Below are 18,024 nucleotides of genomic sequence, written 5' to 3'. Positions count from 1 at the left end.
CCTCTGATGCCACCACCCAAGTGGGAAACAGCCCCATCTGATGCAGCTGTCTCCCTTCCTTTGTCAAGAGATGGACATAGTGCTTCAGTGGAAGGTGGCATTTCTTGAAGGAAGCACTCCATCTTTGGTGCCAGCCCCTGCTGCAGGAAGGAAGGCGATGGCAGACACGGGCACAGGCACAGCAGGTAATTGCTGTGCCGGGCTCAGGCCTGGCCGGGGCTGTGTGGCAGCAGCTCTTCCCCCAGGGCCTGCCCTTGCCCGGCCCGGCAGCAGCCAAAGCTGGAGGCGCCTCGGCTTCCAGGCCTCTGGAGCTGGTTCAGAGTCCCGGGGAAACGGGACTGCTGCAGCAACGTCCCTGGCGCTGCAGTTGCTGCGGAGCTGGCCCTGAGTGCCCAGAGGCCCAAGGCACAGGAGCAGCCCCGAGCGGGAGCCCTGCTGCCAGCCCAGGGCCAGAGCCAGCCCCGGAACACAATGGAAACAGTTCTCATCTTGGTTTGCTTCCAGACTGGGATGCTGGGAAGGATTCTCCATTAGCCTGGCGTTCTGAAGTTGTGAAGCCCTCTGAGCATTCTGCAGGTATGTTCTCACTGTCCCACCAAGGCGTAATGTTTGACTGACTGGTAAGAACCAGGTGACAGAAGCTTCTGTGGCTGTTGTGTTACAGGCGTGTCTGCAGGGACGACCTCACCAACTCCTACCTTGGATGCTGCACAAAAGGCCAGCTCCCATGGCAGGGATGAGTAGTGTGTCCCTGCTGACCCCTCAGGCTGAGCCCTGCTTTTGTGGGGTCCATTCCTGGGAAATGGAACTACTTTCTCTTAAGGTCCTCTGACAGGAAAGACCAAAGACATGGCAGGCAGGAAATTCCAGGACCCATTAGAAATCATGTGGCAAATGCTGAAGGAACGTCTGCAGAGAAGACAAGGTGGGTGCATTTCCCTCATGCTTCCCCTGGGACTCAGCAGCCGGGGGCTTTGGCTGCACATCTGGACACGTCGTGCCCGGCACAGCAGGAAGGGATCCATGGCAGCCTCGCTGCCCCGCTGCTGCTTTCACGCCCTGCAGGGCTGTTTCCCAGCCTGGCCTGGCTGCAGCTTCTGCCCAGCCTCTGCAGGAAGGCATTTGGCATCAGCTGGCAGACAGCCCCAAATGCACCACAGGCCATGCCCACCCTCAGATGCCCTGCAATTTCCTGGTGTCCAGGCAGATCAGATGTTGGGGCTGTTTGGGGAAGGAAGCAGCCTTGGGTTGTCCCAAAATCCTGGGTGTTTTCTGATCCTTATGCATTCCTTTCACAAGTGATGCCTCACCTTCCCCATTCCCAGTGAGGAATGTTTCCATCTGATCCAGCTGTCTCTTTTCCATTCTCCAGAAATGAAAGGAGAGCCTGCGGAGAAAGAAGCATTTCCCGGAGGAAGCAGTGGTTGCATGCCAGCCTCAGCTCCAGGAAGGGAGGCCATGCCAGGCACAGGCACAGGAGGTAATTGCTGTGCCTCTGGGCCTGAGCCCTGCTGAGGCTTGAGCTGCCCTCTCTGCTGCTTGGCAGTGCGGGCACAGCCTGGACTAGAGCGGCACAGCCCAGGGGAATTATCCCGAGCAGGCTCAGGGCACTCGGGTCCTGAGCAGTCCTGCTGGGGTCCCTCCATGGGAGACATGTCCTGAAACCAGGCAGTGACTGCATGGGGTGCCCATGGTGGGGAAAGGACAGAGGGGGAGAGCAAGGCTGCAGTGTGTCCTGAGAGGGCATGGCTGTTTGCCCTTGGGATCTGGGAGGTGTCCCCACAGAAGGAGGGCAGGAGGGACAGAGGGAGGGATGGATAGCTGTGGCACTGCCTGCTGCAGATTTCCCCAGGGCTTTAGGGAGGATTTTCTGTGAGTTTGAGGGAGAGAACCCCGGGGCCCTGGGCTACTCCAGCCACCCCTCCCAGGGATGTTTCTGAGGGCAGGGAAAGAGTGTGGAGAGTGACCAGGAGCCAGCCCAGAGCTCCCCAGGCCCCTGGGCAGCTTTGGCCATGTCTATTCCCATCTGGGTCCCATAGCCTTACCCGACCCCCTTGCAGTGCCCTTTTCCCTGTAGCATTAGGGGTTCCCAGCATGCCACAGATATGGTTCTGATCTCTGCTCCCTTTTAGACTGGAATCGTGACATGGGTTTTCAGGAAGTCCTGATGAAGGATGGTTTGAAGTTCCTGGAGGATGCTGGAGGCAAGTTTTCATTCTGCCTTTCCTGAGTGAATAATCAGGATCAATGCAAAAAAAGCTCATTTATAAACCATTTCCCTTAACATTATGTAAGGGCTGAAGGATTCTGAGAATCTTTCCCTGCTCCCTTCTGGATCCCTGAGGGATCCCACAGGATCGCTGTCAGTGGGAGGAAGGAGCATTTAGCTTTCAGTCCTCCTCCCGTGTGCTGTGCCAGTGTGTCCTTCCGTGTGCTCTGTGCAGTCAAAGAGAAGAGCAGAGAGGGAAGGGGCCGGGCCCAGGGCTGTGCCCCGGGGCTGAGCCTTGTGGGCAGCCTGAGGATGTCCTGCAGTGCCACAGGAGCTCTTCTGTCCTGCCTTTCTTTGCAGCTGAACCTGCCGGTGAAGGCCCCACATCCAGGACTGAGGCTCTGGGAGATGCTGAGGGTAGGTCAAGGCCTTTCCCCCTGGGAGAGCTGCCAGCTCAGAGCCCAAAGCTGGGCCAGGGAGGCAGCGCTGCAGGTGCCAGCACAGAACCATGCACGTGTGTGCCCTCGTCCTGCACGATCCCCTCACCGCTGCTGCGGCTCAGTGGTGCCCGTGCAGATCAGCAGAGATGGCAGAAGCTTCTGTGGCTGTTGAGTTACAGGTGTGTCTGCAGGGAGGACGTCTCAAGCTCCAGGGCTGGATGCTTGGCCCCAACCCAGCTCCCATGGCAGGGGTGAGTAGTGTGTCCCTGCTGACCCCACAGGCTGAGCCCCGCTTTTGTGGGATCCATTCCTGGGAAATGGAACTACTTTCTCTTAAGGTCCTCCAAAAGTAAAGACCCAAGATACTGCAGCCAAAACGTCTCATGAGGCAGATGAATTCCTGAGACAAACACAGAAGGAAGCACCCCGAGGACAAGGTGGGTGCGTTTCCCTCATGCTTCCCCTGGGACTCAGCAGCCGGGGGCTTTGGCTGCACATCTGGACACGCCGTGCCCGGCACAGCAGGAAGGGATCCATGGCAGCCTCGCTGCCCCGCTGCTGCTTTCACACCCTGCAGGGCTGTTTCCCAGCCTGGCCTCGCTGCAATACCTCCCCAGCCTCTGCAGGATGGAATTTGGCATTAGCTGATAGATTGCCCCAACTCTACTGTGGGCCTGAGATCCCCTGCCATTTCCCAGTCTCTGAGAAGATCAGGCGGTGCAGCTGTTTGCACAAGGGAGTACACTGGCCCAGCCCCAATTACCTGGGCTTTTTCCTGATCTTTACCTGTGACTTAGACAAGCATTGCCTCCTGAGGATGCCACTTCCCCAGTGGAGAATATTTCCATTTAAGCCAGTTGTCCCTTTTTTCCTTTTTCAAGTGATGGACCAAAAGGCTGTTCAGGAGGAGGAACACTCAGGGAGAAGCAGTGGCTCATTGGCAGCCCCTGCAGCAGAAAGGAAGGCGATGCCAGACACGGGCACAGGCACAGCAGGTAATTGCTGTGCCGGGCTCAGCCCTGGCTGGGGCTGTGTGGCAGCAGCTCTTCCCCCAGGGCCTGCCCTTGCCCAGCCTGGCAGCAGCCAAAGCTGGAGGCGCCTCGGCTTCCAGGCCTCTGGAGCTGGTTCAGAGCCCCGGGGAAACGGGACTGGTGCAGCAACGTCCCTGGCGCTGCAGCTGCTGCGGACCTGGCCCTGAGTGCCCAGAGGCCCAAGGCACAGGAGCAGCCGCGAGCGGGAGCCCTGCCGCCAGCCCAGGGCCAGAGCCAGCCCTGGCTCCCGACTGGGCAGGGGCTGCGTTGGGCCCTGACAGGGCCTGAGCCTGTTCCCTGGGGCTGGGGGAGCTGTCACGGGGCAGGGAGGGCCAGGGGTGGCAGTGGCTGCTCAGGGATGGCTTTGGCCCGTGTCCCTGGCAGCAGCCACTGCCCAAGCAGCTGCGCTGCCCCCCGGGCTCTCCTCCCGGCCTGCTGGGCTTTGTTGGCTGGCACAGCCTGTGCCAAGGGCCGGCAAGGTGCCTGCAGGCCCCAGCTCTGGGGGAAACAGAGAACGTCCTGCCCGTATCCACCGTGCTGCCAGCTCAGCAGTGCAGCACAGCACGGGCTCACGCTCCCCATCGCTCCCACAGATTCAGCCAGTACCACAAGTCCAGTTCCGAATGCCCTGGATGGCCTCGGAAGGGGTTTCTGTCAGGGAACAGGCTGCTGGCTAAGGTTACTGGAAGGCGTCCTTTGTTTGGAGCTTGTCTTCATGTTGTGCTGCTTTGGAATCGGGTATTCCTGGAAGAGAAAACAGTGAGTGTTTTGTTGCTCTCCCCCTTAAACAGCTTCATTTGAAAGTCTAACGTGGTCAGGGAACATTCCCATTGAGTCTGCAGTGGGGTTGTGGCCAGTCCATGGTTGTCCAAAGAACTCTGCTGAGGGTTCTGCTGCTGCCCAGTGCTTCCATTGGCCTCTCAATTGCTGGGCCTTGTCCTGGGGGCCCCGCTGGGGCTGCAGCCAGAGCTGGCTCCCACTGAGGCTGCCTGGCCAAGAGCAGCCCCAGGGGCACAGGGCAGAGGCAGAGGGAGGTGGGGAGGAGAAAGAGCAGGGCCGAGGTTGCCCTTGAAAGGCAGAGGCGCTCTGGGGCCCGCTCCTGGCCAGGGACCCTGCCCAGAGCCGTGCCCTGCTGGCCGGGGCCTTGAGGGGCAGCTGTCCAGCTGGGCCCGGCTGTGCCAGCAGCTCCAGCCGTGCTGGGGAGCCTTGCCAGCTCTGGGCCCTGCTGTGCACGAGGCTCCCTGTGTGCCACTGGCAGCTGGGGCCTCAGCCACCTCCTGTCTGCACAGGAGCATCTCGGGACACGAGTTGGAAGACGGTGGCTGCACCTCACACCCAGACAGCGTGAGCAGCTCCTCCAGCAGCAGTAAGGGCCTGGACAGCCCTCTCAAGTGTTCTGTGAAGAGGACCCCAGAACAACCGTGTACACAGAAGCCTCTTATTGCCCCGTAGATCCCACTGCCACCTGCTCTCCTCATGGGCCTCCCCAAGCTGCCTTCATCTTTTTTTTTTCTCTCCGTCTGTCCCATCCCAACCAACCCGAGTTCCTCTAGGGACCCCAGGACCAGCCCAGCACCTTCCAGCACCTCCTGAGACCAACACATCCCTTCCTCTGCCCCTGAGCCCCCTGGCCTGGCCCTCTAGGCAACACTGAAGATGACACGCCACCCCACCCCCACCCTCCTACCCGCTCCAACTCCCGCTTGCAGGGTAGGCAATGGCCCATTCCTCTGTGTTCAAATAAAGAGATGGATTTGTGTCCTAGTTTGAAAGCAAAACCAGTGAGAGGGTCCAAGTCAGAAATACAGTTTATTAGGAAAAGGGAAAAAAACCCAAAACACAGGCAATAATACAAAAGAAAAACCACTGACAGGGTCAGAATACAACCTGACACCCTGCTAGTTAGGGTGGTGGTAGCAGTCCAGATGAAATGGACTTGTGGAAGTGGTGATCCTGTAGAAACAATCTGGTAGCTCCCATCCTCTGGAAAAGCAGTGGGTAGGGGCAGCGGTTCCTCTGGGAATCCAGTGGAAAGACTGCTTGTTGTGTCCCAAAACCCAGATTATATCCACCTGGGGATGCTTAGCTCCTCCCCCATGGGCAGAGCATCTCACAGTGGGCTGATATCATTCTGCCTCATGGGTCCTTGATTAGCCATGAAACAGAAATGGCTCTGGGAGGGAGTTATCTCTGAGTCATGTGGCAAGACATTGATGGGCCCATTAACAGGAGATAAGGAAGAAACAATGCCCCTCCTGGTTTCAGCAGCTCTTCAGGATGGCATTAGAATACATCTTTACACTGCAACCTAGGACAAGCGGTCACCCCAGTGTCCAGGTGGCAGCAGCAGCAAAGCCCAGCCAGCACCAGCACTGACTGAGCTCCATGCCCAGGAGGAGCCGTGGATGCCCACGGTGTGGGCAGGCAGAAGCCAGGCAGGGGCTGCTGTTGAAATGGAGGTTTTGGGGGGTTCAATTAAGTTAGCAATATATGGACTAAGCATTTAAATTTTAAATTGTAGAATTATGTGTTGAATTTTAACCTTTTACTTAAGAAACCTCTGCCATGGTACAAAGGGCATAGAAAAATGCAAATTTCTGAAGCTTCTTGCTATGTAGGATAATACCAGTGTCATAAACAGGGCAGGAGATCTTTCTCCTTTTTAATGCCTTTATTAAAAACATTCAGCTCAGGTTGGGGAGAAAGGACAGGTCGCCCGCACCCCCGCTGCTCCCAGGAGTGGCACGGAGGAGGAGGATGATGCAGCTGTGCCCGCTGATATGCAGGCAGAGCTGGGGCTTCCATCCTCGAGGGAGTAGTGGGAATTCCACTTTTTTGTTCTAACATTCCAGGTCCTCTTTCTTGCAGACATCCTTTCAGGTTAGGGTGAAAAGTAAAAAGGATCTTAGCAGATACTAAGGATTAAGTTCCTCACCTTTAGACATTACTTAGGTTTCTTTATTCCATGTTGGCTTGTTGTTTTTAGGAGTTTTTTTCCTGGAAAATTGCAAAATTTGGTGAAATGCATTCTCATCTGCATACTAGCTCTGATGTCACCTCCCCCTGCTACCTTCAGGCTCCTGGGAAGCAGCAGGGGGACAACTGCGCTTGATTTCTAACCATTAACAGGTAATTGAAGAAAAACTATTAACAAGAGGTGATTGCAACATGAAGCTATCAACAACAAATAGTCAACATTTCAACTCTCAGCAACTGGCCCAACCTGTTTAACTTTGCAGCCTTAAAAAAAAAAGGATAATTTGTGGGGGCGAACACACCAGGTGTGGAGACACGAGGCTTGACTCCATTTCAGAAGGCTGATTTATTATATATTCTATTAAAATAGTACATTAAAACTATACTAAAAGAACAGAGAGGAAAAAATGACCAGAAGGCTACAAAGAAGAATAATAGAATAGAATGCATAACAAAAATCTTGTGACTGCTCACAGGCTCAACACAGTTGGCTGTGATTGGTCATCAAGTGAAAACAATCCACATGGAGCAATGGAAGATGCACCTGTTGCATTCCACAGCAGCAGATCGTTATTGTTTACATTTCTTTCCTGAGGCCCTCAGCTCCTCAGGAGGGGAAAAATCCTAGGAAAGGAATTTTAATAAAATATCATAGCTACAGATAACTTTTTTACTCATAACACCAGGAGAAGACCAGGGAATGCCAGAAGCCTAGACTAAGGAGCTCCTCTGTCTCCAAGCTGATCCATCCAACAGACATACTCAGATAAGCACCAGGGGACCACAGTGCACGCACAAAGGAGAAAAGTTCAAAAGTTCAGTCATGAGCAAGACCACAGCCTTCGGCCTCAGAGACCACCAAAGACCCCAGTGTGACCACCACAGGAAACAACGCGTGCCCAGAAGGGCGTGGATCTCATCGCCATGTGAGGGGAGGACAGGCGGGGCCAGGGGTTGATTGTGCATGAAGAGATTGTGTAATGCATTGCATATGGAACATGTTTGTGAACAAAGATGTGGCTCGGACCAGGGCTCGGGGCACAAGTTTTCACGAGAGCCATCTCGCCTGTGCCAGGCCCTGACACGCATACCCACTTCATAACTACATCAGGTTGTGGAGTGTCACTATAGGACATGAAATAAAACAACACAGACATGCATCTCTCCAAGGTAAAAAAGAGGGCAGTTGAATTTCTGACTCCAACATTTACAGATTTCCAAAAGTGACAGTGGATTGGAGGGTGAAAGTGCCACCTCTCCAATGACACTGGGCAAACCAACAGTCCATCAAATTTCTCCTCCTGCAGAAAAGAATGCATAACAATAAGTTATTTGCATAAAATGCGTGAGAAAGTTTGCTACAAGAATGTAAACATCAGAAGGCTTAGAAGAACTTGTCCTAGGGTGAGGTTATGATGCTTGCATCCCCAGTCGTGCGTTCTGTTAATGCTGGATATTACGTACTGTGCCTTCACGACTGGCCCTGAAGAGCAAGGTTTGTTTTGGTTTGTTATCAGCCTGCTCCCCCACGGCTGGCAGGACAGACAGACAGCGCAGTTCATAGTGCAGCTTTTGCTTTTTGCTTTGCTTTCTGTTGCTTGCTTTGCTCTTGCTTCTGCTGTGCTCCCGCTTTGCTTTTGCTTTTTGGCTTCTGCTTGTTAGTCAGTTTAGCTAAGCAGTCCAGATTTTTCCCTGGACTGTTTTTCCTTTCCCTTTTTCGAACCACTCACACCTGCTCCAGACTGGGACCTGGGAAACACCGAGAGTTTGCATCCTGTGGCTGCAGCAGCTATCCCCTGCGCCGGAGAGAGCGACAACAGAGCCACCACTGCCAGGAAAGACTTTCTGAATTTGTCATCCTTTTCAGATCGGTGAAAGCATTGTCATCTGCTATTGTTCATTTTGTGTGCGGGGGGTGTTTTGCCTGTCAAATAAACAGGTTCTTTCCACTTCTCTCCAAGGAATCCTTCCCGACCTGCTGGGGGGAAGGGGCCATGTGGGGTTGCTTTCTGGGGGGGCCCCCTTTGGAGGTCTTCTCCCAGATTTACCCTAATCCAGGACAGAACATTAAAAACCAGGGTGACAGTGGAGTCTATTTATTCTGCAGATCGCTTCACTGTGACCAGCGGTGGGGCCCCGAGGGGATGGGGCAGCCCATGCTGAGCGTCCCTGGGCTGAGGGACATTTCCTTCCGTGGGATCATCTGGGCCCAGACCTCCTCCAGTGCCATGGCCAGGAAAAGAGGGAAGCCATCAAGAGTATCTCCAGGGACACAGCCTGACCAGCAATGTCAGCAGGCAAAACAAAGCTCCTCCCTAATTAACACACACTGGATAGGACCTAATTGATGGGCCATCACCAATGCAGGGTGCTGCACAGGGTCTGCTGCTCTCAGCCAGGGCCGGAAGGGAAGGGAAGGGAAGGGAAGGGAAGGGAAGGGAAGGGAAGGGAAGGGAAGGGAAGGGAAGGGAAGGGAAGGGAAGGGAAGGGAAGGGAAGGGAAGGGAAGGGAAGGGAAGGGAAGGGAAGGGAAGGGAAGGGCTGTGTAGCCTCAGGGTCCGACAGGGCTGGTGAGCAGCCCCAGAGACACAACAACCCAGGTCCAACCAGGCTTGATTTCCAGGTCAAAACACTTGGCGTAGCTGGCCTGGACTTCCCTGTAGGGCACGTGGGGGCTTTGGAGTCCCCTTAAGGTGCACGAGGGAGTGGGGTCCCTTGTGACACACCCAGGAATATTTTAGGTTTCCTCTGAGGCATGGAGGGCACTGGGGTCCACTTCAAATCATGCAAGGGATTTGGAATCCTGTGTGAGGCATGCAGAGGGTTTGGGATCTCTCCCAAGGTGTGCAGGGTGCTGGGATCTCTCCTGAGGCACATGTCACGGTTCTGAGGTCTCATTTCACATGTAGAAAGGGCTGTGGACTCTCGTAAGCGTGCAGGTGCTTTGTGTCCCTCCTGCTGCACGCAGTGGGGCTGGAGTGTCTGCTGAGGCACGCAGGGGACGGGGAGCTCCGGCAGTCCCTCCCGGGCCCGTGCGGCTCGAGGCTGCCGTGGCCCAGGGCCAGCCGCCGTGCCGGGATGGCGGTGGCGAGGCGCCGAGGCGGAGCTGCCCCGCCGGGTCACGCTGCACCGGCACGGCACGGGCGGTGCTGAGCGCCGGGCAGGCGGCACCGCCAGCCCGGGGGCCACAGCCCCGGCCCTGCCGCTTTTGGGGCCGGGCACAGACAGCCCCGTGGGACGGGCACCGCTCAGCACTCGAGGGGATGGAACAGATGCCAGAGGAGCCCCAGGAGCCCTGGACAGGGCCCTGGCGTTGCCCGCCAGGCTCCCCCAGGCCTGTGGCCATCCCGGGCAGCAGGGGCTCGCTCTGGGCCGTGCTCTCCCCAGCCAGCGGGTCTCCGGGCCAGCATCCGGCTCCTGCCACTGCCCTGAGAATGCTGAGGGGCTTTCGGGGCGGAACTGAACTTGACAGGGACAGAATTCATAGGAGACTTGTTTTGGCCTTTTATAAGGTTAACTGAGAAACAACTTAAAATCCCCGGCTAAATCGTCTGCTTTAACGCGTGGGGATTCCTTCAAGACCCTTCGTAACTCCCGTGGTGCCGGGCCGGGCCGCGTCCCAGCGAGCACCAACACCCAGCAGCTCGATGTATGCAGCACGGCTGGCACCAGGGAAACGAGTCAGTATCCCTACAGCTGCCCGCTCTGCCTGCACGGCTGTCACACAACAGCAATGTTCCAGAAGGAACAGGCATTTTTACATCCTCACAACCGTGTGATCTTTGGTCCTGGTGGTGGATCAGAGAGAAAAGCCAAATGTGACAGACTAAACTTGACTGTAGGAGAGGGATGCCTCAGCAGAGGGTCTGGGGACCTGTGGTGCCAGCCAGTGGCCTGGCACTCGGACACAGCAGGAAGACCCCAGACTATCACACTTCACCTGGGAGGGTAGAAAAGCTCAGGCGTTCTTTGTTCAAGGTCCTCCAGAGGCACCAGCTGAAGCTGCCACAGTTCCACCTTGATAAAATTGTTTAAAAAGATTCAGAGGTCTGACACTCTGCTGTGGAGGACATTCCACATGTTATATTTTCCAAATTTTCCAATCAAAAAAACCAAAAAAACAAACCCAAACAAAATTAAATAAAACAGCAATTTTAATTATGTAACTTAATATATATACAATTGAATAAACTTGAAACACTGACTATATAATTTGGTTTAAATTACGAATAATTTGGTCCTGATAATAGCGTATAAGCAAAACTAACCATGCGGGGTATGCATGGGGTACGGAGTGCAGGGCTTTTGGACCCCCGTCACCTCACGGACTAGCTTGTGAAGACAAAATTCCCCTTTTTATGCTGTATGTCATTACCATCTCCTCCCATTTTCGATTCGTCACACTTGTATCACCGCCCTCATCATCACCTTTACCACGCATGCTCCACACTTCTTTAAGTAAGTTGTACCACTCTTTGGGGATCTTCTTTGAGGAAGGCCTCTCCTCTTCCTCCATGTCCTGTAGTTCATCTTTTGGATTACACATGCGCACCAAGCTGGTACTGTATAAACCAATATTGTGTTCTAACATTAAAGCAGTGAATCTCATATAATCAACATTTGCCTGGTGTCCAACCAAATTCTCCTCTCTTCCAACTAAATTCAGTCATTGTTATCTCTTGCTTCTTCCTGTTCTGAACAGCTGCAGGAGAACGGTGGGGAGAGGGATAACCCCTCCTCTCCCTTTCTTGCTTGGCATTACACCTTTAACTGTTTTATTATTTCCAAATATTAATTACTGTATCAGTATTGATTACTCTTTCAATTTTGTCAGCATGAATCATACTTATTTACCACACACAGTTCTCATCTTTTGGGCATTTAGGAGCTTTTCATTTTGCTTTGCACCCAAGAAAAATATACCCCCAAATGTGCACAAATAACTCCTTTAGCATGTCCTCCTTTTCAGCTGGCTTTTCCATTGTTCTCTGCTATCTTGTCCTCATCTTTCCACAATTCCTGTGTCTATTCAAGTCCAGCCTGGGACTGTGCACACATTTGCTTTAGTTCTGTAGTGATTTATGCCCAGCCATCCTGCCAAGCACACCCATTTCAATGTTGCAACAACCTAACTCTGGGCTGCAGTATGTGAATCACACTCTGCTGTGTGAGCTGGCAGAGCACCAGAGCAGGCACTGAAGAAGGGGCATTCAGTACATTAGTGAAGTGAGTGCTGGAACCTGGGCTAGCTCTTAGAACTCCGGCACTACGGCAGGAGTCGGGAACTGCCTCGCTATGGGGATTTACCAGAGGCAGAGCCTTTAGTGCCACTTGCTCTCCAGTGTCAGACACAAGCCACGAGAGGGACGAGGCACAGGAGAAAGGAGGAGGCGTTCTGTCTTCAGGTTCTGCAAGGAACACCTTAGTCCAGGTGAAGAGAACAGGATGAGAAGCCCCTAGCTGTACTGCCCAAGGGGTTTTGTACACATACAAGTCATGGGGTGGATGCAAACAATGCATCCACAAATAGGGAATCCTCAGGAGAGGAGTGAGGGGATTACATCAAGTGTCTGGGGCCAATTGGGGTAGGAGGGTGGAGAGGATGGGTCACAAGGGCCAGTGGGGCTCCCAGGAGTAGGGGAATGCCAAAGGGGAGTTGCAGTCAGGGATTGGCCCAAAGGTTGGGAACCGAGGGGCTGGGTTGCCTTGAGAGGCAGGGAAAGAGCTGGAACAAGGGGTGGGGAAGGACACGAGGGACAGTTTGGAGGGAGGGTAAAACCCACAGGTAAACCAACTCAGGAAAAAAATGGGGGCACAACAGAGCCCTTAAACAACACTTAAAATGAAATCAATAAAATAAATTTGAACTGCAACAATCAAGAGCATCTTGAGGGACGCAGCCTGACCAGCAATGTCAGCAGGCAAAAGAAAGGTTTTGCTGAGCAATGGCCCTTTGATGAAGCAAACCATTTACAATCAGGGCAGTCCATTCATGCGGACGGGCACACACTCTGGGGGTACAGCTGAGGCCATGAGGTCACAGCAGGGCTCTGGGGTCACAGCAGGCTGAGCTCTCAGCAGGCCCTGAGGTCACAGAGGCGCCAGAGGTGCCAGAGCCCCGTGGTTGCAGAGCAGCACAAGGAGCCAGCAGTCAGTCCCTGAGCACAACTGTTGCGGCAGCAGCGGCGGTGGCAGCAGCAGTGCTGACGTTGGGACAGCGGTGTCGGGACAGCGGTGGCAGCAAGAGCTGCGGGACTGGCGGAGGACAAGGCACCATGGCCCTTGCTCTGCGCCTCCTACTCCCGCTGCTCCTGGCTGTGGCCCTGCCTGCCAGGGCTGCCCAGGCTGCTCCACTGCAAGCGCGGCGAGCAGGTGAGCCGGCAGCCTGGCTGCCCTTTCCCGGGACAGCGCTCCCTGCTCCCTGGGAAGCGCTGGGGATGGTTTTGCCCCGGGCTTTAGGGAGGGTTTCCTCTGTGGGAGGGAGAGAGACCCCACGGGCCCTGGGCTACTCCAGCCACCCCTCCAGAGATGTTGCAAAGGGCCTGCTAAGAGGTTGGAGAGTGACCAGGAGCCAGCCCAGAGCTCCCCAGGCCCCTGTGCAGCTTTGGCCATGTCCATTCACATCTGGCTCCCACAGCCTTACCCAACACCCCTGCATTGCCCAGTTCCCTGTGGCAGAGGGGGATCCTAGCACACCATGGAAATGGTTCTGATCTCTGCTCCCTTCTAGACTGGAATCGTGACATGGGTTTTCAGGAAGTCCTGATGAAGGATGGTTTGAAGTTCTTTGAGGATGCTGGAGGCAAGTTTTCATTCTGTCTTTCCTGAGTGAATAATCAGGATTAATGCAACAAAAGCTCACTTACAAACCATTTCCCTTAACATAATCTTAAGGTTGAAAGAATCTGGAAACCTTGCCCTGCTCCCTTCTGGAGCCCTGAGGGCTCCCACAGGATCACTGTCATTGGGAGGAAGGAGCATTTAGCTTTCAATCTTCCTCCCGTGTGCAATGCCAGTGTGTCCTTCCATGTGCTCTGTGCAGCCACAGAGAAGAGCAGAGAGGGAAGGGGCCGGGCCCAGAGCTGTGCCCCGGGGCTGAGCCTTGTGGGCAGCCTGAGGATCTCCTGCAGTGCCACAGGAGCTCTTCTGTCCTGCCTTTCTTTGCAGCTGAACCTGCTGGTGAAGGCCCCACATCCAGGACTGAGGCTCTGGGAGATGCTGAGGGTAGGTCAAGGCCTTTCCCCTGGGAGAGCTGCCAGCTCAGAGCCCAAAGCTGGGCCAGGGAGGCAGCGCTGCAGGTGCCAGCACAGAACCATGCACGTGTGTGCCTGCGCCCTGCACGATCCCCTCACCGCTGCTGCGGCTCAGTGGTGCCCGTGCAGCTCAGCAGAGATGGCAGAAGCTTCTGTGGCTGTTGAGTTACAGGTGTGTCTACAGGGAGGAGATTCATACGTACGTTGGTGGTTATTGCCAACAAGACCAGTCTGCATGGCAGGGGTGAGTAGTGTGTCCCTGCTGACCCCACAAGTTGAGCACTGCTTTTGTGGGATGCATTCCTGGGAAATGGAAATATTTTTCTCTAAGTTCCTCCAAAGAGGAAGATGCAAGACACAACAGAGAAGATATCCCTGGAACCATCCAAACAGATGAGGCAAGTGCTGAAGAAAATGCTGCAGGGAGGACAAGGTGGGTGCATTTGCCTCATGCTTCCCCTGGGACTCAGCAGCTGGGGGCTTTGGCTGCACATCTGAACGCATGGTTCCCATCACAGCGGGATGGGATCCATGGCTCATTCCCAATGAGGAATGTTTCCATCTGATCCAGCTGTCCCTTTTCCTTCTCCAAAAATGAAAGGAGAGCCTGTGCAGAAGGAAGCATTTCCCGGAGGAAGCAGTGGTTCCGTGCCAGCATCTGTTGAAGGAAGGGAGGCCATGCCAGGCACAGGCACAGGAGGTAATTGCTGTGCCTCTGGGCCTGAGCCCTGCTGAGGCTTGAGCTGCCCTCTCTGCTGCTTGGCAGTGCGGGCACAGCCTGGACTAGAGCAGCACAGCCCAGGGGAATTATCCCGAGCAGGCTCAGGGCACTCGGGTCCTGAGCAGTCCTGCTGGGGTCCCTCCATGGGAGACATGTCCTGAAACCTGGCAGTGACTGCACAGGGTGCCCACGATGGGGAAAGGACAGAGGGGGAGAGCAAGGCTCCAGTGTGTCCTGAGAGGGCCTGGCTGTTTGCCCTTGGGATGTGGGAGCTGTCCCAGCAGAAGGAGGGCAGGAGGGAGTGTAGGAGGGAGGGACATCTGTGGCACTGCCTGCTGCAGTTTTCCCCAGGGCTTTAGGGAGGGTATTCTGTGAGTTAGAGGGAGAGAGCCCCAGGGCCCTGGGCTACTCCAGCCACCCCTCCCAGGGATGTTGCTGAGGGCAGGGAAAGAGTGTGGAGAGTGATCAGGAGCCAGCCCAAAGCTCCCCAGGCCCCTGTGCAGCTTTGGCCATGTCCATTCCCATCTGGGTCCCATAGCCTTACACGACCCCCTTGCAGTGCCGTTTTCCATGTAGCATTCGGGCATCCCAGCATGCCACAGATACGGTTCTGATCTCTGCTCCCTTTTAGACTGGAATTGTGACATGGGTTTTCAGGAAGTCCTGATGAAGGATGGTTTGAAGTTCCTGGAGGATGCTGGAGGCAAGTTTTCATTCTGCCCTTCCTGAGTGAATAATCAGGATCAATGCAACAAAAGCTCATTTATAAACCATTTCCCTTAACATTATGTAAAGGCTGAAGGATTCTGAGAATCTTTCCCTTCTCCCTTCTGGATCCCTGAGGGATCCCTCAGGATCGCTGTCAGTGGGAGGAAGGAGCATTGATCTTTCAGTCCTCCTCCCGTGTGCTGTGCCAGTGTGTCCTTCCGTGTGCTCTGTGCAGTCAAAGAGAAGAGCAGAGAGGGAAGGGGCCGGGCCCAGGGCTGTGCCCCGGGGCTGAGCCTTGTGGGCAGCCTGAGGATGTCCTGCAGTGCCACAGGAGCTCTTCTGTCCTGCCTTTCTTTGCAGCTGAACCTGCCGGTGAAGGCCCCACATCCAGGACTGAGGCTCTGGGAGATGCTGAGGGTAGGTCAAGGCCTTTCCCCTGGGAGAGCTGCCAGCTCAGAGCCCAAAGCTGGGCCAGGGAGGCAGCGCTGCAGGTGCCAGCACAGAACCATGCACGTGTGTGCCCGCGCCCTGCACGATCCCCTCACCGCTGCTGCGGCTCAGTGGTGCCCGTGCAGATCAGCAGAGATGGCAGAAGCTTCTGTGGCTGTTGAGTTACAGGTGTGTCTGCAGGGAGGACTTCTCCAGCTCCAGGGCTGGATGCTTGGCCCCAGCCCAGCTCCCATGGCAGGGGTGAGTAGTGGGTCCCTGCTGACCCCACAGGCTGAGCCCTGCTTTTGCGGGACCCATTCCTGGGAAATAGAACTACTTTCTCTTAAGGTCCTCCAAAAGGGAAGACCCAAGATACTGCAGCCAAAATGTCTCATGAGGCAGATGAATTCCTGAGAGAAACACAGAAGGAAGCACCCGGAGGACAAGGTGGGTGCATTTCCCTCATGCTTCCCCTGGGACTCAGCAGCCGGGGCCTTTGGCTGCACATCTGGACACGCCGTGCCCGGCACAGCGGGAAGGGATCCATGGCAGCCTCGCTGCCCCGCTGCTGCTTTCACACCCTGCAGGGCTGTTTCCCATTCTGGCCTGGCTGCAATTCCTCCCCAGCCTCTGCAGGATGGAATTTGGCATTAGCTGATAGGGTGCCCCAACTGTACTGTGGGCCTGAGATCCCCTGCCATTTCCCAGTCTCTGAGAAGATCAGGCGGTGTAGCTGTTTGCTCATGGGAGTGCACTGGCCTAGCCCAAATTACCTGGGCTTTTTCCTGGTCTTTATCTGATGAAGATGCCACTTCCCCAGTGGGGAATGTTTCCATTTGATCCAGTTGTCCCTTTTTTCCTTTTTCAAGTGATGGACCAAAAGGCTGTTCAGGAGGAGGAGCACTCAGGGAGAAGCAGTGGCTCACTGGCAGCCCCTGCTGCAGGAAGGAAGGCGATGCCAGACATGGGCACAGGCACAGCAGGTAATTGCTGTGCCGGGCTCAGCCCTGGCCGGGGCTGTGTGGCAGCAGCTCTTCCCCCAGGGCCTGCCCTTGCCCGGCCCGGCAGCAGCCAAAGCTGGAGGCGCCTCGGCTTCCAGGCCTCTGGAGCTGGTTCAGAGCTCCAGGGAAACGGGACTGGTGCAGCAACGTCCCTGGCGCTGCAGCTGCTGCGGAGCTGGCCCTGAGTGCCCAGAGGCCCAAGGCACAGGAGCAGCCCCGAGCGGGAGCCCTGCCGCCAGCCCAGGGCCAGAGCCAGCCCTGGCTCCAGACTGGGCAGGGGCTGCGCTGGCTCCTGACAGGGCCTGAGCCTGTCCCCTGGGGCTGGGGGAGCTGTCACGGGGCAGGGAGGGCCAGGGCTGGCAGTGGCTGCTCAGGGATGGCTTTGGCCCGTGTCCCTGGCAGCAGCCACTGCCCAAGCAGCTGCGCTGCCCCCCGGGCTCTCCTCCCGGCCTGCTGGGCTTTGTTGGCTGGCACAGCCTGTGCCAAGGGCCGGCAAGGTGCCTGCAGGCCCCAGCTCTGGGGGAAACAGAGGACGTCCTGCCCGTATCCACCGTGCTGCCAGCTCAGCAGTGCAGCACAGCACGGGCTCACGCTTCCCATTGCTCCTACAGATGCAGCCGGCACCACAAGACCTGTTCCCAATGCCCAGGATGGCCTCGGAAGTGGTTTCTGTCAGGGAACAGGCTGCTGGCTAGGGTTTCTGGCAGGCGTGCTTTATTTGGAGCTTGTCTTCATATTGTGCTGCATTGGAATCTGGTATTCTTGGAACAGAAAACAGTGAGTGTTTTGTGCTCTCCCCCTCCAACAGCTTCTTTTGAAAGTCTAACGTGGACAGGGAACATTCCCATTGAGGCTGCAGTGGAGTTGCAGCCAGTCCATGATTGTCCAAATAACTCTGCTGAGGGTTCTGCTGCTGCCCAGTGCTTCCATTGGCCTCTCAATTGCTGGGCCTTGTCCTGGGGGCCCCGCTGGGGCTGCAGCCAGAGCTGGCTCCCACTGAGGCTGCCTGGCCAAGAGCAGCCCCAGGGGCACAGGGCAGAGGCAGAGGGAGGTGGGGAGGAGAAAGAGCAGGGCCGAGGTTGCCCTTGAAAGGCAGTGGCGCTCTGGGGCCCGCTCCTGGCCAGGGACCCTGCCCAGAGCCGTGCCCTGCTGGCCGGGGCCTTGAGGGGCAGCTGTCCAGCTGGGCCCAGCTGTGCCAGCAGCTCCAGCCGTGCTGGGGAGCCTTGCCAGCTCTGGGCCCTGCTGTGCAGGAGGCTC

At 55.8% G+C, this 18,024-nt stretch overlaps 2 long non-coding RNA genes across 2 annotated transcripts; both read left to right on the top strand.

Moving 5' to 3' along the window:
- Positions 1-65: 65 nt before the first annotated feature.
- LOC135292223 (uncharacterized) lies at positions 66-2,261 on the top strand. Its single transcript, XR_010354692.1, has 5 exons — positions 66-185; positions 505-576; positions 665-925; positions 1,373-1,480; positions 2,133-2,261. It is a non-coding gene; the product is annotated as an uncharacterized LOC135292223 (long non-coding RNA).
- A 346-nt stretch (positions 2,262-2,607) lies between these two features.
- On the top strand, positions 2,608-16,749 carry LOC135292224 (uncharacterized). The gene is made up of 4 exons (XR_010354693.1): positions 2,608-2,626; positions 2,829-2,900; positions 16,115-16,213; positions 16,636-16,749. It is a non-coding gene; the product is annotated as an uncharacterized LOC135292224 (long non-coding RNA).
- Positions 16,750-18,024: the final 1,275 nt, after the last annotated feature.

The sequence above is a fragment of the Passer domesticus genome, unplaced genomic scaffold (genome assembly GCF_036417665.1).
Source record: "Passer domesticus isolate bPasDom1 unplaced genomic scaffold, bPasDom1.hap1 HAP1_SCAFFOLD_238, whole genome shotgun sequence".
Lineage (NCBI taxonomy): Eukaryota > Metazoa > Chordata > Aves > Passeriformes > Passeridae > Passer > Passer domesticus.
This window is presented reverse-complemented; position numbering and strand designations above follow the sequence as displayed.